Genomic DNA, 26,414 nt, shown 5'->3' on the forward strand with positions numbered 1-26,414 from the left:
GAGAACTGAGTCTTCTTTTACCCTAAAGACCCTTCTATGAGACAAGTGATAGGTTAACCTGTCTCATTTTTATCCAGAGCTTTTTTAATTTAGTGGATAAGATTAAAGAGCAAGCTGAATACCACAGGTGTAGCTTGGGTTTTTAATCTGCTTGGCTCAAGTTAATCTAGTTCCTGAATGGGGCTACTAATAATGTAGTTCCCAAAGTAAAATAGGAAACCTAAGTATTGCAATGCTTTTATTCAGCTTTGAATAAATCAGAGGAGCATAAAATATACTGAAACAGATTAAATTTGATTCCTGCAGGAATCAAAGTTTTAGAAGTTGTAGTAGAGATGGAGAGAAACTCAATAGTGGAGATCAAACTCTGCCCAGGGCAGACAGATTCTGCTGGGGTGTGATGGTGCCCAGAAAAACCCCCTGGGCACTTGGCCTGAATAAACAGCTTAGGCACAGCCATGCTCCTGGTTTTATGTTAAGAGTAGACACCAGTGAGATTATGGTACTTATTTCTGTGTTATCCTGCACTGGAAAATATGTCTGCATGCTCCAGGACAAAAATGGAAAAATACCCTGAAATAATTGCTGGTATATAAGTACTGTCTAATTCAGCACTGCAGCATAAATTCTTGGGTGTCTTTTTTTAAAGGCACTTTAAATTTTATATATTCTATGCCAAATTCTTTAGCCCTTAGGTGAGCAGAACTCCTGCTGTCCATGCTGAGAGGTGTGCTGAGTTAAGAAGCACAAAAGCTTCACCCTGTGTTACACTGATAGCTTTGATATTTCTGCAAGTTTTCAGAATATTTTTTGTGAACTGAGGAGTCACATCCCCCTGTGTGTGTCACCCAGCTCCTGGCACTGGCACTGTAAAGGCAGCAGAGTGAGCCCTGCCCCACAGGAGGGCCTGCAAGGGGCACAGGCCCCAGCTGCACCCACCTGTGAACTGGGATCAGCTCCTAGCAATGCCCTGGTGGGGACTGGAGTGAGAGCAGGAAAGTGATGGGAGAGAAAAAAATGTTGTGTTGCTACCAACAATTGCAGGATGTAGTTCAGAGGAGCAATGGTTTTTGTAAAAGCCTGTTTTGTAAAAGAACACTGGAATGTTTAGTTCCTCTCCAGCCCACTTTGGTCCGGGAAGCAGCAGGGATGCATGCAGTGCCTGCGAAGAGCTCTGGGCACCCCTGAATTGGTGGGGAGGGGAGCCAGTGCAGGCACTGCCCAGGAACTGTGGTGGAGGGGAGGATGCATCAGCCCTGGCCACAGGGCTCCCCCTGAAGAACTTCTACCTGTCCCCACAGCTAAGGGTGCGCTGATTCTGTGAGTGCTTCCAAGTTTTTCCTACATCTTAAACTTCAGAAAGAAATGTGAACTTAATCTGTGATTAAGCTTAAACTTAATGTGAATTTTTCTTCATTGGAACATGTTGTATTTCCTAGATGTTGGCTCTAAATTTGGCAAAATAAATCCACTGGATATGACTATAACTGTGATGACTCAACTAATTTTATATACCATTATTATCCTATTCAGGGAGACTGAGCAACTTGAATTTTTAGTATTTAGCTAAGTAGTCAATATATACTTGTATGTTTTAGTTAATACTCATTCACATGTATATAAATATACAGTCCTTTTTTTTTAATCTTCAAGTTAAGAAACTAACACATTCTTTTAACCATGTTATTTACAGAACTTGAGAAAATTTCATGATCTGAGCAACTGCTGCAGCTTGTTGTAGCAGTGAAGGGTTAAGGCACTAACAGAAACTCGAGTACTTCTCTAATTTATAGAAGAAGCTAACAGTAAGTATTTGAAAATCAATGTAAATACACATCTTTAAATAAAAATACATGTGTCAGTATCTCATGGGGTCCTAGCTTCCCTGGGTACTTGCTTTGTGGTGAGCAGTAGTTACTCCCAGTTAAAAAGGTAGTGTATGTGTTAATCACTTAATGTGCTGTGGTTAAACCATCCTGCTTATTTATGTTTAGATAATTTTCATCATATAAAGAAAACATTCTGGTCTTCTGCTTACTAGTGTACAAGTGCAAGATGTGGAGTAGTTTTTAGTTTTCCCTATCTTAATCCTCTTTTTAATATTTAAGAAATAGAAATTCTACCACTATGATGTACTCAGCAGATATTTGTTACAACAATCTTTGGAACTTGTTTCGTAAAGATGTATTCTCACAGACTGCAAGGAAGGAAGAAGTTAAGGTGAAGAGATTTCAGATTAGATTTCAAATAGAAGAAACTGCATACCCCCACAGTGGAATGATGTTGCCTTTTCAAGGCTAACCCACCCCTCCTCAACTGGTACAGAAGATGTTTGTAGTTGGGTTTTTTGGTGATCTCTGTTCCTGTAAGGAATTCAAGCTTAAAATTGTAAACAATGTGGAAAAGTCTTACATTTTTTAAGTCAGATATCATATATCTAGAAAATACCATATATAATGGGTCTGCAGGGCTTCTCTCAGAGCAGTTGTGGCCAAGAGGGCTCAGAAGGCTCCCTGTGGGCTTAGTTATGATGTTTTACATTTGTGTTAATGGTTCCTAACTTAAATGTTGGCAAAAAAGCCATAGAAATCCCACTTAAGTATCTCAGTAGGTGCTTCTTAGTGAAGAAAATGTCTTCAAGAAACAATAGATACTACTAGAGTTACTCATGCTTGAAAAATATTGCAGCCTAGTTGTTAGAAAGCCCTAAAGGTAAAAACGGCTGTGGGGAGGGAATGAAGGATTTTTTGCGTTGTCTCCTCATTGGAAGGTAAGTTTTGCAGGGTTCAAAACCCTCTGGTTAGTGGTGGGGTCAAGGAGAACCTCATCAGTTTCTGCTAAGTGTTCTCTGCCTGTCTTGCACAGGGTGGGTGGTTAGACAATACCTGACTGTCTGACAGTAGCAGATGTGATGCAAACCTCAGTGTGCAAGGAAGCAGAGTTCAAATTCTTTTTGTGTCTATAAATACAGAGCTGCTGTGAAAGTCTGTGAATACAGCTGGGGCCTAATGCATGAGGACCCTTGAAGGAAGAGATGTGATGGAAAAGGGGAGGCATATAAAAAACACCCATCTGGGAACAATTGTTTTCACTCATTTATTCTAAGAATGGTTTCAAATATTTAGTAAATGTAATCCATCTGCAAAAGCGACACTGTTTGGAACAAAGAGGTGAGATGTGTAGCTGTTGGTAACTTTGCTCTGCTAATGACATGTTACACCTGGCTGCAGTTGCATAACTACTTTACACAACTTTTTAATTTACTTAACACACCTCTCAGCTCACCCAGCTGTGCAGGAACTGTCATTAAAAACTTTAAAGCTGTATTCAAAGTTCATCAGTGCTTTAGAGGATCACCCTTCCAAGATAAGGAATCTCCACAAAGGTTATTGTCATGACCAAAGGGGCTTATGGACAGTTACATACTGCCTACAGTATGTTTTCCTTATAATTCTGAATATCTTGGATGGAAAATGTGAAATGAAATTAGTGCAGTAAGGACTTCTCAAATGAGACCAGGTGCAGTGGTTAGAGCTGAATCAGAGACTGATGATCAGCCTAAACTAGATTCACCTAAATCTGATTTCTCATCTGCTTTATATCCCATCCCACCACCAATTTTCTCTTTTATACTCCATCCATTCAGTATCTTACTAAGCTCTTTGGTGTTTTCTTGCCAGCTTTAAAAGCTGATTTAGGCAGGCACGTGCCAAAGTCTTTGTAAAAAGATTTTTAATAGTGGATGTTTCCTTTGGTCAGAGAACTACAAAGCTTCAACAAGCTGTGGTAAGGCTTTATTTTTGCTTTCTATTGATCCACCTGGAACTGTTTTGCATGTGTTCTGTGGCTTTCTCTAGCAAAGTAAAAAATTCTGGCTGTATTCTTTTTCTGGATTTTTGTATTTTACATTATATAGCAGAGTTAAATACTTATTAACAACATCCTACAACAAGAAAAATGTTAAACATACAGTAAAGTTTTGTTACTACTCTGCGCTAGGGAGAAAAGCTTTATTTGAAGTTGTGCATCTGCATCTCCTATGAAAGATGATTCTGGTCATTTTGGATAGTGAACTATCTATACATGTGGACATGTTCTGGTTCTTAATCTGGAAACTCTAAGATGACTAAATGTCAGCTATTTTCCCTGGAGACCATGAACAAATAAAAGTTTAGTCCTCTGGGGCACAAGTTTTGGTTATTAGTGTCCATGCACCAAATTCCCTGATTCCTAATTTGGTGTTAGCTATTGTGCTATTAAAATCAAATAAAACAAAACTGCTGTAATATTCTCCTTTTTCTATCTGTTATTTAGAGATGAGCATTACTTTTAATAAAGTTCCCCAAATGATCTTATTCAGGTGTATAAAGACAGCAGAAATTTTCAATTCCAATAGACAAATGTACATTATGGAGGTAAAATTTTAATTTTTAGGAAGCCTTGCACTTTTGTTTTTGTGTGTGGCTTTTGTTTTTGTTGCTTATTTTTTAATTCAAAGATATATGTTGACTGAAGAGGTGGCTTTCTATGGGGAAAATAAAGGACATTGACATCCATCTATCTATTTCTATCAGTATCAAGGAAAGAATTTAAGGAAAGGCCTTGGTAACTAATGTTTCTCTAATGACAAATTACCAGTGCTTTTGTTGGAAGGAAAAAGTCTCAAGATTTTGAACTACAGAAATAGCCATGCATGTAGGTGTTTCATTATCTGACAAACAAAAAATGTAATTTTAGCATTATAACTGCTTTTTCTGTATAATTTTTCAACCTCTGAGTTGGATTAACCTATAGCTTGTATTTGGAGTTTGAGACCCTTGAAGTATGGGCAATATCTTACATTTGAATGTTTGATTTGTTTGTAGTGATTGGATTTTACTTTATTTGGGGAAGCTCCAGACCTTAAATTACAAGCTAAAAAATCAGTAACTCTGTATATGTTTATCATACATATTTGACTTAAAAGGCTTCTTTTATTCTATAGTGGGACTATTGCACCAATATTTAGCATATTGATTCTTTAGCTATTTCTATAACCTACATAACTGATTTCTCTGCTATTTTCAAATTCTTGTGATGTGGGGATGGTTAATAGTTACATTATAAAAAAGAAACCACCCAAACCTGTAATCACTGTCACTTTCTAAAAGAACGAGATTATTTACTTTCCATTTCTTGCCTTCATTTTGTGAGACTATTCTGCCCAGATGAATCCAATTTTCAGAATAGTGATCTTCCTGCAAGAAAATCTAATACAAGAGAGCAACATCAAACTGACAGGAAGATTGAATGGGTAATATATGCCCTCTTCTTTTTAATGTGGGGTATCTTTATGCTACTGTGGCCTGTGGTCTACAACTTTGACCCACATCTTTCTTTTTAGTTAACCTCCATCAACTATTTAATATAGCTTCACATGTTTGTCATGTGAATCTGTAATTAATGCCATTCTATTCCCCATGTTAATATGTTCACTGAAAATGATGTAGAAGGAAGGGCACTTAGATCTACAGAGAATTAATTAGCATGTAATTTTCAGCATATCATCTAGTGTTAATTAGCAGTTAAACCATCTTCTAGTGCACGACCTGCTGATTTAAATACAGCATTCTGTTACAGTGGCCCTGGGGGATAATGTCTTGAAAGGGTATTCTCTTGAAAATGGAACTCCCTGTTTGTCTCTCTATTTCTTTGTGCCTTAACATCAGATCTTTGTCAGCCCTTTCCCCCACACAAAAGCCCCTTTACTTAAGTGATCAGCAGGCAGCAATTTTGATATTAATCAGAAAAGATAATGATAGATTTAAGCATGCCAAATCAATGTGCTGCCTGATGGAGGTGTGATAACTGTGTTGTTAAAGGAGGGTCACATCCTCCCTGATGGATCTCTAACTGCAGTAACTTCAGCTTTGCCATCTTTCTTTAAACACATAAAATTCTACCATGAGAAACTGTAACACTGGCTAGCTGAGGCATTCAGGAACTATCTCTCTTTACACAGTTGTAGTGTATCAGCTTATATTTCTTGTGAAAAAAACAAGTGCTATATTACATTTTAACTACCTGGCTTAATCTGCTTATGTTTTGCTATTCCTCTTTTCTTAAGTAGTGAGTGATCCTTTAAATTTTTTATTTCATCAGTGTAAAAATATCTAAAGCTCTATTTTATTGAGCACTTCCATCACCCTGAATACCTCTATTATACTGCTTTTGAGGTCTTATTTTTCTATGCAATCCAATTCCCTTGACCTCAGAAGAGTATTTATTCCTGGTATCCATGCTTTATATTATAAAGGCTTTACCCTGGTGTGTCATCAAAGCTATTGCTGTGAAGTGGTGAGTTTTAGTACTGTGAAATTGAACTCTTTCATGGTGATAGAGAACAACTCACCCTAGTTCTTCAACTAGTTGATGATGGATTAGGAGATGAAACCAAGTGAGAAGTTTCTTGTGCTCCTTCTTGTGCTGCTGGTGGTTTTTTGGATGTGTATGTGTTTTTTTGCTTTTCTTATTTTGTTTTGGTTGGATTATTTTTTCTTAATATTTCCAAGGTCAAGTGTTACAGTGCAGGATGCTGTTAAACTGGAAAAAAAAATAGTCTCTTGAACAGAAAAGATGACTTATACTTATCCAGCAAATGTCCAACTTTTGAGTTTCTGGAATGAGAAGTCTCTTAATGACGAAAAAAGCAATCCCCTCAGTTGTCACCAGAATTGTGCAAATTCTCAATAGCAGTTATCAGAGGGGCAATATATGACAGACACCCAGAATATGTTTTAAGAGGCAGATGTCTCAGATGGTTGCAATGAACTTCTGCCTAAATCAAAGATGGATTGTAAATCTGTTCATTGCTACTATGAAGTGCTTTTGAGGGCAGTTAGAAAAGACTGTGCTTTTTGATTAAGTGGTAAGTAACTTAGTGAACTCTTTAGATCAAAAATTTATTCTTCTTTGCAAATTATTGCATTGTCCAAGAGCTGATCTCAACTTCATCAATATATTCATTGTTCAGTTCTAAAATACTCTGTCACTATGGATTCATCAAGAATTTAGTGCAGGTAGCTAAACATTGCTTTTATTTGCTCTCCATGGGAAATATTGAAGCTGCACTTGATAGAATTAATTTCTGAATAATTCTGTACACCTGTAAAAAAAAAAATCACAGCCTGCTCAGCCAGACCACTCTAAGCTATCAGTGGTAAGTTTAAGTACTGATATTTCCCTGACCTGTGACCTGTTCGAACACTTTTCTCTCCAGCCATCCTGAAGCAGCACTGGCTAGTGCTAGTACTCTGCTGGCTACTGAAACTGAGCTCAGAGTGTGGAAAGCATTTCCAGAGCGTTGTGTGGCTCAGTCCTCAAACTGTTTCATGTGATGTGTTTCTGGCCTGTCTGCTGATAAGGGTTGAGCCACGAAGAGGCATCAGTGGGGGTTATCAGTGCTGAGCTGTGCTGTGGGGCTGGAGGAGCTGTGTAGGGTGAATTGCTGGGACAGTAGTGTTGTGGTTCTTTGGTCATTTGTTTTTCCTCTGGCAGAATTTGGGATATCATTGTTTTCAGGCATGGCAAAGGAACAGAACTGTTTCCTTTTCACTGTGTTTGGTAAACTTGGAACATTTCAGATTCTGCATTTGTAATTTTTTTTCCTGATTACTAGGAAGGAAATCTTGGTCCTTCAAGTTAAATTAAATACACAACCTTTAAAACACTTTTGTGTGTATTTAAAATGCTTTAAAATTACTGTGTGTTCAAGACAGTGGGGGAAAATATCTGAGACTGAGAGAGACTATTCTTACTCTGGTAAGTCTCTTTTTGAAAATCAGAGGTAGGGAATACCTACTGAAAATATTAAATGATCAAGCCCATCTATATTTTATATTCAATGAAGTAACACCAGTGTTAGAATGTTCCAGTTTGTTCATATAACCTGTGCTACTTCCTCAGCAAGAATTAGCGCTCATTTCCAGACCCTAATAGATTTGTTGAAATCTATTCTGATTATGACACCCATCCAAAAAAAGTTTGGGCTGAAGCTTACAAAAATTGTTCCTTCATTGTATTTCCCACGTTTTTTCTCTGCAAAAATTTCTTGTAACTACTTCTCTAATACAAAATAGCCAGTTTCTCTTTCCCTGGTGTTCAGAGCCTATTACAAACCCTCTGATTGCAAAATCTTGAGTTCCCACTGTCAGCGCTGTTTCAATTCCCAGTTTCTAGGTCACATTAAAATACTATGGAAGTAGCTTTTATTCATCTTTGCCTGTTTAAATGTCTCATTTATGGGCTCCTGGCATGGCATTCACACTGAAAAGTGTTACTGCTTGTATGAGTAAGTGGCACAAACAGACTTTGCAGAAGCCTGTAAGCTGTAATTTGCTGGATGATGAAAAGGGGACATAGGGTAAGGTTGGTCCAATACGCTCTCTTCATCACCAAAGGCTGAAGTGTTGAGAGGGAGGAAAAGGAGATGGTTCCAAAGAAATCTTCTTTGTTGACTGCCTAATGATCTAAATGTTTTGTTTGCTGAAATAGAAGATTGTGGTTTTTAACACTTCCACGTTCCTTGTGTCAGCAGGGACCATGATGCATCTCTTGGCCTAAATAGGAATGAATTAGGTTATTTGATTAGAATGCTGTTGTAACTCTACTTCTTGTACACATTTCTGATTAGTTCCTAAGTTGATGTCTATAACTAAACTAGAACTTTTAGAAAGAATTGAAATTTGAGTATTGCCTGCAGGCTTATAAAGAATCAAAAATTTCCAGCAAATTGTCATGTAACAGTCCTGTGAAGATGCAGCTCAGCAGCTTGAGCCGTCTTCTAGTCTAATAAAATCCCAATATAAGATTAATTATTTATTGCTGCCAATTTTGATTATTGCTATATTTATGATACTATATAAAGATGAGGCAAATTCTGGAGAACATGGTGAAAATTAAAATATGTTCTGGAGAACCTATGAAAATTAATTTTTTTTTTTTTTAGTTGTTGTGTAATAAAACCTGTAATTATTTGCCTAACTGGAACATAAAACCTAGGGTTTTAAGAAGTATGCTTACATTTTTTTTTCCTGCAGTAGAAAAAATACTGCCTGTGGCAGAAGGTGCTATTTCAAATTTTTAGGCACTGTGGAAGGATGCAAGAATGGAGCTGTGACTCTTGAAACTTACTTCAAGAGCAAACAACAGTAGCTGGGGCAAGCTGTGCCCAAGAGGCTGTGAGGTAGGACTGGGACAAGCCTTGCCAAGGACCTGTGATTGGGATGGTCCTTGTGAGTCAAACGCTGCTGTGAAAGCCAGGCAGGCCCTGCCATAATGAGCTTGCTTCCAATGCCAGGGCTGGAACTGTTGCACTGTAGTGTCTGAACATGGTTTCCCAAAATGGTTGATGTGTTCCCACTCTCTTCTGTACCAGAGAACATTAGCTCAGCAGCTGATTGACAAATGTAAAACTCCTAATCTTGATTTGAAGTCTGCACCTTTTAGATTTGTTTGTGATATTTCTGGTTTAAATTGGGATTGGTGTGAGAAGCTGCATCTACAATGAAGAAAACACTTCTATTTCTGGTCTGTTTCACACAGACAGCCTGAAAGGCTTCCGCTTGGATGGAAACAGGTCACATTTCATCCCAAAGCAATTGAAATGACAGCTACAAATTCTGTAAAAAGTTTATAACAAGTATTCTGACAGATACTCAAATAAGGAGTATTGGAGACCAGCATTAGAATGTTCATAATGGCCCTCATCGTACCAATCCTGGTCAGGTACAAATTCTACCAATCTTACTGATCCTAGAAAATACTTTAATGAATAAGTAGTCGAATTGCAATTCAAAATAAGGTATTGAAATAAGGGAGGAAGGAAAGCAATGTCTTTCTTGGCCTCTCAAAATTCTCACCTGTTCCTGGGTCATTAATATATTCCAGGAATGGCATATATTCCTTCTATATGACACACTCTTGTTTTTTCCTTAACTGCTCTTAACACCTGCAGATTATTCCTTGAATCTCAATTTACTGTGGGCAGATTTTGGATGTATGGAGCATCTGGGGCTGGTACTGGAACTGTAGAAGAGAAATTATGTTAGAGCAAGTAAGATGATTGCCCACATTGCAGGCAATGTCAGTATTAAGGAACCAGTGAAAAAATGGTGTGTTTTGCTCTCTGGAAAATCCCTGGATGAGAACAAAAGCTGCCAACATGCTTATGATGATCTCCAAAAACCAGCCTAAAAGTGTTTGAAGTGATCTCCACATAGTTAAGAAGATTTCTGAGTTCAAATCCTTTAAAGAAGAGTGATGTATTCAGCTGTTTTAGTGCGAGCAGAAACATTAGTTGCAATTTAGTTTCTGAGGAAGAAAATTATCTACTTTCTGTTCTCTCTGAAGGTGCCTTGGATTTTTAATCACTTGGTGCTGGGACCAGTGCAGTGTTCAATTAGTGCACTCAGTGCCTGATATTAATCTGTTTTTCTCAGAGTAGTAGCACTGTCACTCCACTTTGGTACATGTGTACTTGGAGTAAATGCACACTGAAGGCAATCAAAACTGTATGTAAGCTTGTAGGGGCAAAATTTAGCATTCACAGTTGAAACGGTGACACAACAAGGACCAAGTGTAGTCAAGTGGGAAAAGCTCTTTTTCCAGAAGACCTTAGATGAGGTTAGTGACACTTAAATAATACCGTGGAAAATTCATTCTTTTCAGCAAGTCCCAGTCTGTCAGGAGGCTGACAATCTGATAGGTTTAATCTCTGGGGGTCTGAAATGAGACTGGCCAGCTGTGGTTCATGGATCACCAATAGTACATGGTAGTCCATGTGTTACAAAGGGATTAGGGAAGAATACATTTATCTTCAGGCAACTATGCTTTTCTAGTTGTTTTAAGGACTTACAGAACCTTCAGAAATAATTATTTTTCCTCTTGCTGATGGAAATAAAGATATCAAGCACTTTGCCTGTCCTGTGCTGCAATGTCTTTCTTTTCTCCTAGTTTTTGCAGGAAATTTGGCATTTTACTCTTCTGAAATGGAAAGAAGGGAAGTGAGGCTGCAAAGGCCAACCTTGAATCTCAAAATGACCAGGGAAGTTTGAAGTTGTTTCTAAGAGAGGAAGATATGGGGCACGCAAACCTCAGCAGTCAGGAAAAAGCAAATATTACAATTTCATAGACATAACCAAGCACAGTGGAATTCATTTTATCTTTTCTCCTTAGAACTGTCCTACTTTGATGCTGCAGAAGGATGGTCACACAAGGGAACATGTCTTGTGGGTGAGAGTTTGAGAGTGCTGCTGGCCAGGAAAGGAGATGTGCTCTAAGAAGTGGCCTGAATATGTAGTCTAAGATCATCTTTTAAATACCATAATATCCCTAGGGTGTTATCACTGACTAGCAAAGAAGTCACTAAATTATTACAGTTTCCAGTTGTGTTGTTTAAGCATGTAACCTGATTCTCCTTACTCAGTATTGACATTTGATTCCAGAACTTTCGTCTTTGCTGATTGGGACTCAGATATTTCTCCCATCACTTCTAATGATGCTTTCTTTGGTCTTGAGAGGTCTTAAATAAAAAATAATTAATTTAATACAAATTTTTTTTTTCTAAGCTCTTGCAGCTCTAATAAGAGAGTATTGCAAAACCTCTATGTTAAAATTTAAATAGCAGGGAAGAAAAGGTGGGCAGGAGGCAGTAAGAAAAAAAGCACAATGGAGGATAAAAGAAGGAGATAATGGTCTATAAGCTCTTTGTGGCAAGGAAGGATTCCTTGTGCAGAACAGCACACCAGTGGGCCTAATTAATGCCTGTTACTTTGCACTTAAGGCTTGTTCTGAAACTGCTGGCAAGAAGCAAAGAGAAAATGAGAGGAAGAAAGAAATTCTGGAAGGGAAATGCAGAAAACACAGCACAAATACCTCCCTTGACATTCCTGCTTTAGACTATAGGAACTTCTTGGAAGTAGAGGTTCCTACAGCTCATGATGACAGTGGCTGTAAACTGGGGGCACAATAATATTGAGATAGGGAAGGGGAGAATACCTTTACCTTTTCTCGTGAGATTTGTCCCCTGGTAGTCTTATCATGGGTTTATTATGAGGTGATATAAGTTGTGGGAACTGGTAACAGGCTTCAAGAGGACATGTCAATGTGTGTGTTGCTGAGGCCAAGAAGGAAAATAGAATGGAACCTGGTTTCTCTGGCTTGTGAAAGTACAGAATCAAAATAGAACAGGAAGTACCTGAAATAGGGCAGCTGTTCAGCTAAATGGTGTTTTAATGCAAAACTATCCCTTTTAAATTTTTTTTCTAAATTATTATGAAGATCTTAGCAATATTTATAACAATACAAATTGCTTTTCTGGGCATTGTTTTATAGACAGATTTATTTATACATGGTTCTTTATTTGCCATCTGAATTGTCACTGTGATACTATCTTGTATCACATTATCTGGTGTGAGAGAATAGTCTGATCTGTCTGAAAAACGGAGCTGATATGTAAACTGTGTATGTCAAAGGCATTTATCTAGTGAGTGTCATGTCATACACTCACAGAGAGCAAATTTCAGAAATTAGCTTTTTTTTGGAAATAATATCTAAACTCATCTCTTAAAATCATGAGTGATCCCTGTTCAAACCTATAATTGTGTGCTGGGGAGGCATCCACTAGTGGCATCCAGAGTGAACAGCGATGCTTCAGCACTTGTCCATCACTGCAGTTCCTCCCCACAGACCCCTTGGAGAAGGAGCTGCTGCTTTGGGAACTGCAGAAGGGATGAGTAGCATGGCACTGCTGCCTTGGTGTCTGCTCACGTTTCATGTGCTGGACTGGAACATGCCCTGTTAACCTTTGGCCTAAAGGTAATCCATGGTTTATACAAGTTAAGATATTTATTTATTAGCCTCATTCACATGAAAGACCTATAATTTTGCTCTGATTCAAATGCAGTATGTACTGGTATTAGGGATATGCTTTTCTTTGTTTTGGCAGGACATAAGGATATAGGTATGAGAGAATTGGTTATATTCCATTCTATGCATTTGGAGACAGAGCTAGTAATAAGCTAGTTAGCAGTTTCACATAATCTCATTGGCTTCAGCAGCTTTATCCTTTTCTTGCACTATAAATGAAAAAGAGTCAGTCCATTAACATTTAAATTGGAGATACAGATTCCTGATGTAAACTGTTTGCATTGACATTAATAGTGGGCACAGCCCATTAGTGTGAGCTCATATTAGCAACATCTTAATAATCATGGCAGAGCTTTTTTTAAAGTTATGGGAATTTCACTGTAGCATATAATTAAATGTGTATGGAATTTTTATTGTTTATAATTAAGATGCATGATCTTTGTTTATTATAGCATTAGAAAGTACTGTAATAGCTCTGAAAAGCGCTGGTTGTCATGTGGTACTCCTTAATTATGGAAAAATACTATAACACTTCAGGTTGGGCTGATTAAAGCAATTAGCACAAAATTATAATTGGATGCTATTAAAGTATGTAAAAATATTTACAAGCCTCCTCATGACTATGGGAATTGGGACTTAAATGTTTTTCTTCTTAAGGAGATGCAATTTTATGTCTTTCCTGTTGCTATACAAGAAAAAATTCTCCACAAATCTATTAGTTACTTATTGGGCAATGTTACCAGGTTCCTATGAGTGTGCATGTATTTAAAGCTATTCTCAAATCCTTTAAAATCTGAAACTATGCCTGTTGATCTTATTCATAAAAGCATTCTCATCTGTATCCTTCTAACCAATACTTAAGCAGTGTGGAAATTCGATCCTTCTTTTCTTAACAGATCTAAAATTCATGTTCCTCTACCTAGACTATGATAAGATTTTCTCCTGTCCCATTGCCTTCACTTAGGAAACACTAATTTTTACTTCAATTCAGTTTTTGGCACAATATTTTGTGGCACCTTAATATTTTCCTTTTGGTTTTTACATGGCCAAATATGGGACATCTCTGTCATCCCTTCTTGTTCTGATGGTTTGGGTTCTGTGTGGATCCCAGAGGTATTCATCATTTTAGGGAAGCTGAAATGAGAAACATCAGAACTGAAATATGAAGATCAAGAGGCTGGAGGGAATAAGGCCTTAAATATTTTTTAATTTAAATTATTCTATCATCTTCTGGGGTTTGGATCTTTGGAGTGCACTGAAGTGAAGCTTCCCTTCACAGCCATACACAAAAGGAACTCAAGTACTTAAGAAATAAAATAAACTGTTATTGGTAGTACAGGAATGGCTGTTTCTCTCTGAGCTGTTACTTCTTGAAATAATTTCTTATTGTTTGCACAGTAATCTCTCCAGTTCCTTCTTGAACCTGCTGTTCCTGGGAAGTGGGGAGATGTGATGATAACAGAGTTCTGTAAGCAACAAGTAGTGGGGAAACGTCATCTGTTTTAATAAAAATGTAAGTTTTTGGTCTCAAAATCTTTTTCTGCTTCTGTACATAATGCATTGAAATATTTCAGTCCATTTTACTTTTTCCTGAAAGAAGCTCTGAGGCATTTCTGCCTCATATCTGCCTCAGTAAGGAAAGTGGAATGATATTGTTTCAGCTGGGAGATGTCCCATTTGATATGATAATAGATTGTGTTCTCAGTGTTTTTGTTTTGTTTCTCTCACCAATTCTGACTATTTGTGAAGTGATGAGAATTCTCTGGCAAATTATGAGATGTGATATTTTCCTCAGCCAGGGATGTACTCCCTAAAACTGTATTAAAATATGTCTTTCTTCAATGTTCCATGTCAGTGCCTTGCTTATCTCTATATGTGTACCTTTCTTCTACTAATTTTCTGTTCTCCACTTAAATCTGGGGAGTCTGAGTTTTCACCACAAACAGGTGCCAGCCATCTCCATATGCTATACAGACAATTTAATCTGAATGCAGCTTAGTGGTTCTGGTGAGTTGTTGCAGATGTTTTTGTTTGTTTGTTTTAATTTAAATAATATAAATCCAAATAATGAAACTAAACCAAAACTCTTTCTGTGTTGTCACATTGTAAAGGAGTGTACAGGTTATGTGGATGTCATAATTTATTGTCATTTGTTGTCATTTATTAATGACAAGTAACACATGGGTGGTCCCAAGGATTACACTTCAGTTTGAACTGTTAGGATGCTGACAACTAAATATTTCCTTTTCCTTAAAAAATCTTGCTTAACTGATGGTATAAGTTCTTTCAAATTAGGTACTCTACCCACCAGAACTTTAGTGAAAACTGCTCTATCCACCCATTTTTGTACTTTGGTGTAGAAATTTTAACTTTTCCCTAGACACTGGCTTGTTTTATTTTTCTTTCATTTTGACAGAAATTTGGACTACTGCTTTCTTATTAAATAGAATAAAAAAAAAAAAAATACAGCTATCGTTGCAGATGATAATGAAATTGGGATTCTTTTCCATGTCTAGAAAAGGATGCTATAATGAAATTTTGCTTTGTAGCTACAGCAGTTATGTGCTGTAATGTATAGACACTCCTCTCCCTTATTCATAGGTGAGTTGTTTAAATTAATGTACTATAAGCCCTGATGAGATTTTGGGGTGAAGTACAAAACAGCTGAGAGGGATGATGTTCAGCCATCTAATTGCCTAAATTTAATTTTTTGATTCTTACATTCAGTGACAAATCTGTCAAGACACAAAAACTTGTCCCCTTCTGCCTGTCTCAGATGTTCAGGTTTTGGTCCCAAATACAATAATTAGCAGTATCACAATGAGACCAGAATTCAGTGACCACTGTTATTTCATGGTTTCAGCAGCTCCGTCTCACTGGGACTGCTTTGAATTTTTCACTCAACTTAGCAAGATGGTCTTTGATACACTTTTCATTATTAAGCTAATAGGAAGGCTCATGGAGGACTTTAAAATGGATTCAAGTGTGAAATCAGTAGGTAATATACATAATGAGGCCATTGCTACAGCTGTGCTGCTTGGTAGAGTTAAGCTACAACGAAACTTGAAATTGGCTTTGGCTTGAGTTAGACCTTTATCTGTGAACAGCAGAGTTATTTGGAATATCAGGCAAACAATCTGAGATTTCTTAATCAGCCTAAGTTGTCTATGGGTAACTGGTCTTGCACAGCTGATTTGGGGGAAGGGGAAACAACCCTCCTCTTTCCTTGTTTTTCATGAGCAAAGTGGCAACAAAACCTCCTATTTCTCCCATCTATCTCCTCTGAGGTTCTGACTTTAAACTAGTTTCTTCTTTCCCCTACCTGCTTGTGGATTTCAGGCTTCTTTTCCTATCTAAACTATCACAAGGCTTCTCGTGGTAATACAGTGGTATGGTATGGTTCTGTCTGAAAATACTGAGTGGGTCTCATCTTGCAAACACCTCAGTGTTTTCAGATTTTGCAGTGGTTGTCAATCACTTGCTGATATAACAAGGGAACTAAAAGTAATTGTCCAAGTTCTCTAAATCTGTCTGTGCATTTCTGTAGTTGTAAAGCCATAAAATGGTGCCCAGCCTTGTGAAAAGATGGATGTTCTTGTGGCTAAGACTGGTGGGGGGAGAGCAGAGCGAGGAAATCAAGGCTTGGTTCTTCTATCTCTGTCGCATACTTTTCATGCCTTATAGCATGTCACTATGTCTCTGTGTGAATCTGTAGGAATCTCGTAACTACTTGTACCTGTAGGGATAATAGCCCTTCTTCTCTCCTCTGATCCATCCCATTGTTTTGGTTTGTGAACTCTTACTAGTAAAATACTGTTTTTTACAGTGTGTGTGCTATGAGATGATATCTATATTGTTTCCTTCAAGCTGTGCTATAAATATTTGTGAGAATTGTCTGTCAAAATATTTTTAAAAACAAAAAAATGTATTTTTAGGAAAATAATGCTCCCATGCTTCTGTTGTTGTTGTTTTGGAGTGGTTTTTTTTGGTTGGTTTGTGGTTTTTTGGGTTTGGGTTGTGAGGTTTTTGTTGTAGCCCACAAAGAAGGCACAGCCAGCATTTCCTGAAATAGTCTGTGGTTTTCCTCTCAGCATGAATTGCTGTACTGCATCATGGAATTGTGTTCTACCATGAGAGTGAGACAAACTGGGAATCCACAGGAGCTTGTCTTCAACATTCTCATGCAGGGAAGTGGAGGAGCAAATTCTCATCTTGTTGCTCTTGTGACCAGATACAAGACTCAAGGAAATGGTGTGGAGCTGAGCTGGGGCAGGTTTAGGTCAGATATCAGGAAAATATTCTTTACCCAGAGGATGGCTGGGCATGGAACAGGCTCCCCAGGGAAATGGTCACAGCACCAAGGCTGCCGGAGTTCAACAAGTGTGTTTGGACAATGTTCTTGGGCACAGGGTGTGATTGTTGGGGTGTCCTGTGCAGGGCCGGAGGTTGGACTCGATGATCCTGGTGAATCCCTTCCAAGTCAGCATATTTTATGGTTCTGTAAATAAAGGGATCAAAAGGAAGAACAACAATTCTAGTGACTGTACCTTAATTGTTTTCTGACCAGGAATTAATGTTTCTAATCCTAGCTTCTTGAAGGGTTTAATTTGAATATGTTTTGTTTATTATGAATGTACAGGAACTTTATTGTCTGTGAAACAGGCAAATAGTTATTGAATTGATATGTTGAATTTAAACAAGGGGTGATAGAGAGATTTCAAGGGGGACAAAAGTTCAAATTTAGGTCCTGAGTTTTTGTTTTGGGAGGTTTTACTGACAGGTGCTATTTAGTGTGTTTAGTGCTGTAACCATGGACGGTGTGATGTTGTAAGAACACAGCTATTCCTGGTCACACTTACAGGCTTGAAGAAGTAACACACATATAATAAAGAGAATCTGTGCCTGAGGAAATGCAAATGATTATGCAGCTGTGAAAATTAACATTAGTCTGAACTTCTTGCAAACAATCTGGGAGACCTAGTAAAATAAAGTGTAGTTTCTGTAGTGCTGCCTGAGCTCATGCAAACACTTTGTGGTTTTATATTTGGGTATAATGAAAGCTCATTCTCTCAGAGAAATGAGAGTACCATGGCCTCTAAAGGACAGGAAGAAGGCATCTTTAAGAATAAAGATGGAGAGAGAGTGGAAGAGGGAGACTCAAGATTCCTAAAATAGCTTTTTTGGTTTTGGGGCATCTCACAGTGGAATATACAGTGGAGCCTGAGTTAGAAGACTGATTAGTCTTTTCTTGAGCCAGTGAGCTTTTTCTTTTTTATGTGTTTCTCCAGAAAACAGCTAAAATCTCTAAGCCTTCTTTTTGACAGAAGCAGATGAATTCAGGGAATTCTAATTCTGGAATATTAGCCAGAAATTGGGAAACCAGCTTTTAACAAAGTACAGAAAAAATATATGCTTGAAACTTCAATAACTAATAGTGGTAGAGTAATCTGGAACTAGGACTCCCCTTACCTAGCACAAATTTTTGACAATTGGCCACGCAGAATTCTTAGTATTATTTTAAATGCCCTGAAATGTTTAATGAAATGTTTTCAGTTTTAAGAATAGGAGCATATCCCAACACTCTTGAACAGAAAGTTGCAATGCCAGAAATCCCTAAGGAAGTCTGTTCCTGCTATGAGATCCTGGGCAGGGTGACTTGAATAAAACTGTGAATGCTTCAGGGCTCATCCAAATTGAGCGAACTCTGAACCTTAGAGATTCACACACCAGCAGCTTCTTTGATGTGAAAGAGTTTGTGAGGCAAATCCAGGGAAATTTATTGTCTATCAAAGATTTTTGCCACCGCCCAGCTGTGAGACAATGCCTGGCACTGGTGTGGGAGCAAGGCATAGGGTAGGATGCCTTCTGCTCTGATGTGGGGCACAGCTACTGCTGAGCAAAAAGAATAAGGCTGGACCACAAGTCATGACAGTTCAAAGCATTACAGGGTTTGAGCTAATTCCCAATTCTCTTTGTTCTTTTACGGTAGGAGAAAAGGAGCCAGGATAGGCAGGTGATTGCCTTTGGTTGTTATTGCTGTACCACAGTTAGAAAAACAAATGTGACTGATTTGTTTAATTTTTGTCTTAACTGTAACAAGACAGGTTAATCAGTGCAGTGTTGCCTAGTGCTCACAGCTGCCCCAGCACACCAGCTGTCCTCCTGCAGGGAGGCAGCTGGTCCTGCCTTGGTGATTTTACTGCAAACTTCCTCATTGCCCTGCACCTCTGAAGAAGCAGCTCCATTTAGTTTTAACCCATTCTTCTCCTAGCTTTAGATTGCTAAAGATTAGGTACAGAGGAAGGAGGAGATAGAAAAACTACCTTTTGTTTTGTTGATTTTTTAAAAAAAATTTAGCTCCAGATTCTCTGTCATATGTAATGCTTTTGTGGTAGTTAGGCACCACATAGTCACTCCTGATATAGTAAATTATCTTTTAATAGGAGAACTGAGGAAATGGCCTCTAATGATTCTTTGCAAGATGTTATTTTTACCTCTGCAATAACTGATTTGAGTCTCAGTGGTGGCCACCAGCCAGGAAAAGAGCAAGACAGTGCTTTCTAATAGAATGTGTGAATCTTCCTTGCAATGTTAAAATAAGGAGTATTGGATAATTTCCTTCAGAGGCAGAAAAAACCATTCTGCACTGTGGTACTGCTCATGATCTCTCTGTGATCCCTCACCCAGGGTTATGGTGACTTGATATCCTGTTTGGTTTGTGTAGGCAAGTCCATGTTCTCATGCCTCTTTTTTTTACACTTATGCAACCACTCTGCTCTGTCAGCTGTCGAGACAAGAGCTGTGCTGGGACCTTATGCAAGGCATACAGGCTGCTTTTCTCCTCTTGTGGAGAGGAGAAAAGACTTGTGAGTGAGCTTTAAGTATGATCCCAAATCCCACCAGATCCTAACTGCTGCTGGGTAAATGTAACATCTGACCCTGCTGAGAGCATCACCTTGGTTGTTGCCCACACAGCTGTTGTTTCACTGCACACGTACATTGCCCCCCACATTTGTGCCATTAAAATTCAGTTGAATAGAAAACATTTCCTTGAAGCTTTTGAAGTTAAGACTGTACTTAATTTTGGTTGGTTTTCTGCTTTTCTTTCTTCTTCTGTGCATCTTAGCCTGTTTTATTGTATAAATCTCTTGGTGTGTTTATATATAGAGCAAAGCTGAACGAGAAATTCCCATAGTTGCTTTTCACTTTGGACTGTTTTTAAGGCTTAAAAACCATTTTAGTCTGTCTTTTCAATGGAATAATTTTGAAATAAAAATTGTCAGGGATCAAGTTGTAATAAAAATTTCATGTTCTTTCTGTTTTGATGGAAATCACTGAATTGGAGCAGAAGGCTGGGAGCCTCATAGACTAGGACGTTGGATCTGGGACTGCACTAACTGAAAACTAAATTAATATAATAGACAATAAAGTTCAGCTTTCTATTTCTAATTCTATGTGATTGTGATTGTTCTGTGAAGGTTTTTTTTTTAGATTTTTTAGGGTTTTTTTTAGTTTTTTTCAGGTTTTTTTTTTTTTTAGTTTTTCTAGGTTTTATTTTTTAGGGGTTTTTTTTAGGTTTTTTTTAGGTTTTTTTTAGTCTTTTCTGTGAAGATTTTTTTTTGTGAAGAATTACAAGGGCATAATATAAACAGTGGAAGTGACGGGAAATTTTCAAACTTTCAGTGTCCTAAAATAAAAACAATTTAAGGCTACAGTACACTAAGAAGTATCCTAATAGCAATGACTACTGCTTTCCATCAGGACTAATAAGTTTTGATTACCAATTTCATTGTGACGATAGTGGGATAGTGTGTCATTGCACCTGCCAGTCTCACTTGCTTCAATGTAGCAGTTGCAATATAAATAAATGAAAATATGACTAAATATTAGAATGGGAAAATTCCATCTGTTCCTACCAACAGCTGTTCAAAACCATATAATACATTTTGAGATATGAAGCAGAGATGCCTTAGTAGCACACTTAAGGAATGCAGGGCTTGTATCTTCATGTGCGACTCCTTTATCTACTTATTACTGTTAACTTCCAGGCTTTGATTTGGGAGGATGTGGTACCTTGCTGCCTCTGAGACAGGCCAGCTGCTAGTGGAGTGAATCCGACCTTGTATCTGCTGCTGTGTTCTGGTCTGATGAGCAAAATCTCTCATGTGCTGGCAATCCCATGCTTTGGATTGTTCTGAGCTGAGTACAGTGCTGTGTATTACTTCCTTTACCTGAGCATCATGATTATTTTTAAATTCAGGAGCTGAACTAACAAAGCACTGTTTTCCTGAAGAATTGCCTCTAGTGCAAATGGACAATATAAATACTTTTCCAGCTCTCTGATTTTGAATCTTGTGTGTGTGGTAGGGAGGAGGGTGGGGGGAAGAGAGAAATGTCATCATGGTTTAACTGAAGAATGTGATTCTCACGTCGGTATTAGGCTGAGTACAAGGAGGAGCTCCTAATGCCTTTCACTTCCATCATAAGCATTCTGGAAAAGTTGGCTTTTCCACTAATGAAGCTAGTGGCCATGCTAATTATGACATTTTTGAAGACTTTATGTTTTGGTTATCCTTAGTTCTGTGAAAGCTGGCTTCCAAATATTTTTGGAAATGGATTTTTGAGGAGAGTTTGTCCAAATCTGACAGAGGTTGCAATTCTAACACTTACCATGTGAATTCAATGTGATGTCTTTCCCCTAGGTAAAATAACAAATTCTTAGCAAATTTATCCCAGTGAGAATTTAATACTATTTCCACAAATAAATGTCTCTCTTTTTGGTGTGAATCATACCTGGATTATTAACATGTGAAATAACAGTTTCAAATTTCACAAATAATTTTCATTTGTAAGCACACTAATAAAAATTCACTGTAAAAAGTTTTGGTTTTCTATGGAAGTTTCTGATTTTTATGAAGGAATGTGATTTCTCTTTTGTTTTTCCCTTTCCACCCCTTAGCTCTGATTTATTGATGATGTTGCTTCCTTGTGCCTTTTCTCTAATTTTTTTTTTCCAAGTTAAATTAATCCTAAATGCTGACACAAGAGATTTTAGTAGGAAGCTCATCCTATCAGTTGTTGATAGGGCTCACACTGTTAGTGCAAGTCCCAGGCCAGGGCATAAGCCTAGATCTGTGCTGCAAGCAGTGTAAGCTGGAGTAAACAGACTTGACTAACTTTTACTCACCAGGGATTTGGCCCAAATATTTTGGTTAAGATAAGGAAAACTAATGTTGGTTCTTAATTAGCCAAATGTGAGATATTTTGCATTTATCTTTGTGTTATTTCACAGTTCAGTATATTTTATAGCAAGCTTAAAAGTATTAAATTTCATTTAATCTTATCATCCTGCAGTAATATAGTGGAATGTTTACTAATTGCTGAGGAGCATTTTATTTAAAGATAAATAGCCTTTGTACTGGAAATAAAGTTTCAAGTTGTTTAATTTTATGCTGATATGCTAAAAGCAGTTCTGTACACAGATATCTTTATCATCAGTTTTACTAAGGGGCCTATAGCACATATATTTATAATATATTAGCATGGAATTTGAATATACCCTGTGAATTATAGCAAAATAAGATGGGACATCCTGACAAAACAAACATGTATTTAGTAATTAATTTCATTTGGGAGTGATGTGTATCTGTCATTTCCATCCATGCAATAAGAAGTCCCAAAGGCTCTCATCTGCTCCATATTTTTTCCCTAGCTCCTGCACATGATTCCCAGTATTTTTAGCTCTTTTTTCATCTTGAAAGTTTTTTCATCTCTTCTGGTACACTTGCCTCCTAGTTCTTCCCTGCAAGGTGTTAATCTTCCCCAGTGCCTCTATTTCACGTAAGGTGTTTACATGCTAATTTTCATTTTCCTTGATTTCTTAAAATGCTTTTTAAAAAATCCATATCTTTATGTAGCAATGGCATTCTGAAACTGTCAATACATTTTTTGGTAAAATGCCTTGTAGGAAGCAAGGAAAGCAATAAAATTCTTTAAGTGGCCTTGGTTATGGAAATAATGTGAACCACTCTTCTGTATTGTGCCTGAATGTACAAGAGCAACTGCTGAAGATTTCTTGGTACAATGGCCAAATCCTCACCCTTCAACAAACAATATATAAATTCTTGTAAGAAATATTTTATTCAAATTTAAGTAGTACAGAAAAAAATTACTTGCAGGGAGTATGTGGAGGAAGAGCCTTCCATATCAATCTGCTTGGTTTCTACTAGACTGATTCTTGCTGCATTGTGAATTCAGGGGGATGTCTTTGATATCAATACCTGTAATCTGGAGGTTTGGTTGATTTTTTTTATTTTTTATTCTGGTGTACTTCATCTGGACCCAAACAATAGTTAACAATGGTTGCAGACTACAGGAAACAACTCCTATGTCCACTGAGTGCAGCTGGGCCCATGTCAGCTTTCCATCCAATGGAGTTACGGTTCTTGTGACTGATTTTTGGAATACAAGGTGTTGGTTTGTTGGTTCACTGTTCTTGTGAGCAGCTGGAATAGCTGGAGATCAGGGGGCTGCCAGAGGTAGGGAGGGAGGAGAAGACTGAGGAGTGGGGATGAGGAACTGAGCCTGTTATTCTAAATCATCAATGTGGCTGCTCTCAAGCTGCTCTGCCATGGAACACTGTGAATCTTCCATATCCTTGTGGTTGTGTACCTTCAAATCTCATCTCTTAGCATAAACTCTCATCTGTTAACATGTTCTTTGTTTTGCATTCTGTGCTGTGCTTTTAAGAACCAGAGCTGTGGTGCTGTGGTGTGGGTTTGTGCTGTACCAAACGCTCTGTGGCACAGTCTGCCCCCCAGGCTAAGGGGGGAAGAGCTGTGCTCTGAGGTGAGGGCGCTCCTGTGTTTAAAGACAAGTTTATACAAGATCACAGTGTGACACTGGAGTTACCTCAAGTATTGGTACCACTTGTGCTCAGCCTGCAAGAGGCAGCCATGGCAAATGACCTGTGGGGCCTGGGGGAGCCCCAGCTGCAGCCCTGCCCTGGCCTTAGGCATCCGGTGGCACCCATCAGGGGGCACTGAGAATTATTATATTTTCCCCTCTGTTTAACTCTCACAGTGGCCTTGTGAGGCTGGTGAATTGTGTTACAGACTGGTTTCTCTCACAGGCTTTTCTGCATTAGCTGAGGTGGTTCTGGAGGAGCCGGTGCCTCCTGGTAGCCGTGCCCACAGGCGCTGGCAGAGCCGGCCCTGCCCTGCCTGGGGCTGCAGGCCCTGGCCTGGCCTCCATGGCTCCCAGAGCCTGGGCTTCTGAAGGGACAGGGCTGCTGTGCTGATGGAAAGGTGTTCATCCTTCCTCTCTTAATATCCACAGCTCTCAGAGCTCCATACTCCTGAAGGACGGGGCTGCTGTGCTGATGAAAGGTGTTCATCGTACTCTCAGGTGTGTTTACGATCCAGCTGTACATCCTCTGTTTTATACCTGGCTGTGCCTGTGTTTCTCTATAGACAGTTGCCTGTTTAGAAAATGTAAATGTTTTAGCTATAAGGCTTTAGAACTTTTCATGTTGTTGCTCACTAAAAAGTACACACTGTATGTTTTCAACACTTCTGCTAAATGCATATGTAACTTTTATTTTTCTATGAAATACAGTATTTTCCCTAAGGAGTTAACTAATATCTCTGAAGCCTTCTAAGGTTAAGATTTGAAAAGCCTTCAATATATGTCCCTGATTTTCTGATTCCGTTGCTTATTTATTTAGGCTGATGGGAATAGGCTTTGTCTACTGTGCTTGAAGAAGAAAAGAAGATTTTTGTGCTCCCAGGAGGAAAAGGCAGTTTTCATTGGCATTTTAGTGAAATATTAAAGGCAAAGCATATTTGGAGGGACACACTGCAAAGGCTGTCACAGTGATCAGAGAGGCACTGGAGTGAGGAAAGGGACAGCTAAATGTGTAGGTGGGGAGTCAGTCCATTTGTGCAAAGGTATGAGTAACTGAAGTTATGAATTGGTTGCAGATGGGAGATGGCAAGCAAGAAAAGTAGAACAAAATTATATTGACATCCCTGTGTTGTCTAAAGACCACTACAAGACCATTAGTATTGCTGCGTAGCCAGCAGGGAGGCCCTGTCAGGGTGAGATTTTACTTAGGCAACCGGTATTGATTTCTGGTCTGCCGCCAGGATGTAGGAAGGAAAGGATTTTTTCTTTTTTCATTCTTTTTCTTTTTTCTCCTGTGTCCATATTCATGGATGCAAAGCAGTGTGTCTGGACCTGGGATGTATGCTGTCATGACTGTGCTGTCATGACTGACTTGACTGGGGGTAAAATCTTTTGAATTGACCTTCAGACTTCTGGTCTTGCCTTTGCTCATCTTTCCCTCTCGTGTCTCCTGTAAAGCCATGTTAAAAGGCAAAATTAAGAATTAAACACATGGTTGTGGCAAACATGTAATTTTTTTTTTTTTTTGGTCATCTCTGAATGAATTTTGAGTGAGTTTTTAGTATTTCTGGTTGCTCAAATGGAGTGCGCTGTGTTTGCTCCCTGGGCAGCAGCAGCCAGAGCTGTGAGGGCTCAGCTCTCCCCTGGGGGTGCTCAGAGTGCTGTGGGGCTCCTGCAAAGTTCCAGGGGCAAATATCCAATATCACAGCAGTGCAGGAAGAAACTCTAAGGAGTCAAGCTGCCTTTAATTTCTGGCCAAAGTCCGATCCAGATACTGCCAAATACAGCTGTTATTAGTGTTTCTGTGCTATCTGTTATGGTAAAAATAGAGTCAGGGCTAAAAATGGGCCATGAGGCAGCTATCAGGCCAAGGTAGCAGCTTCTGTTCTTGGGTCTCACTTGAAGTGGCAACATGGAAGAGGAAGTTAGTACTTTGTGATGCTTCTCTTCTTTTTCCTCCTGCAATGAAAGGGTGCCAGTTTCTCTTTTGCATTTATGAGTGCCCAGTTAAATATGTGTGCAGTGAGTTTATTTCCCTACTTCCTAAGAGAAAGGTTGGTAAAGAGAAATTTCTGGCAAGAGAAGAACTTGTGTGACAAATAGTGGGCTGCAGTCTGCTTGTAATAGATGGACAGAGACTGACCTGGTTTAACTCACATCAGATCCTTCCTCATGACTTACTTTAGATTAGATCCTAATATATTGTTATTAATATACTTCTTTACCAAAGAAAATTAATGTCATAGAAAAATGCTTTTTGTCATTCTATTTCATGTATGATAGACACTTAGCTCAGGATGTCTTTTCTTTAAAATTTATATACCAGCACACTGAAAATTGAGGCTGTGGAATTGTTAGAGAAACAAGCACTGAAACAGAACAGAGCTGTTCAAGTGTAATAGATGAATTAAATCTCCCATGCTATTTCATCCCTGTTTATCTATGTCAATACTTTTCTCTCATGTTGTGAAGCCTACTTAAATTCATTCTATTACGTGTTTGACAGATTATTCCTATGGAGGGCTGGTTTGAATACTGCTTATTTCCAAGGAGATAGAATGGAAATATTCTTTTGGGAATTTGGTCCTTTAATTATGGGCAAT

General features: G+C 38.4%; 1 long non-coding RNA gene across 1 annotated transcript in view; it reads left to right on the forward strand.

The window, feature by feature from the left end:
- The first annotated feature begins 1,047 nt into the window (after positions 1-1,047).
- The window catches only part of LOC131087032 (uncharacterized), an 85,414-nt gene continuing 60,047 nt past the window's right edge, over positions 1,048-26,414 (forward strand). Inside the window, exon 1 of the long non-coding RNA XR_009114829.1 lies at positions 1,048-1,805. This is a non-coding gene — a long non-coding RNA (uncharacterized LOC131087032). The remainder of the gene's footprint in view (positions 1,806-26,414) is intronic.

This window comes from Melospiza georgiana, chromosome 9 (genome assembly GCF_028018845.1).
Source record: "Melospiza georgiana isolate bMelGeo1 chromosome 9, bMelGeo1.pri, whole genome shotgun sequence".
Lineage (NCBI taxonomy): Eukaryota > Metazoa > Chordata > Aves > Passeriformes > Passerellidae > Melospiza > Melospiza georgiana.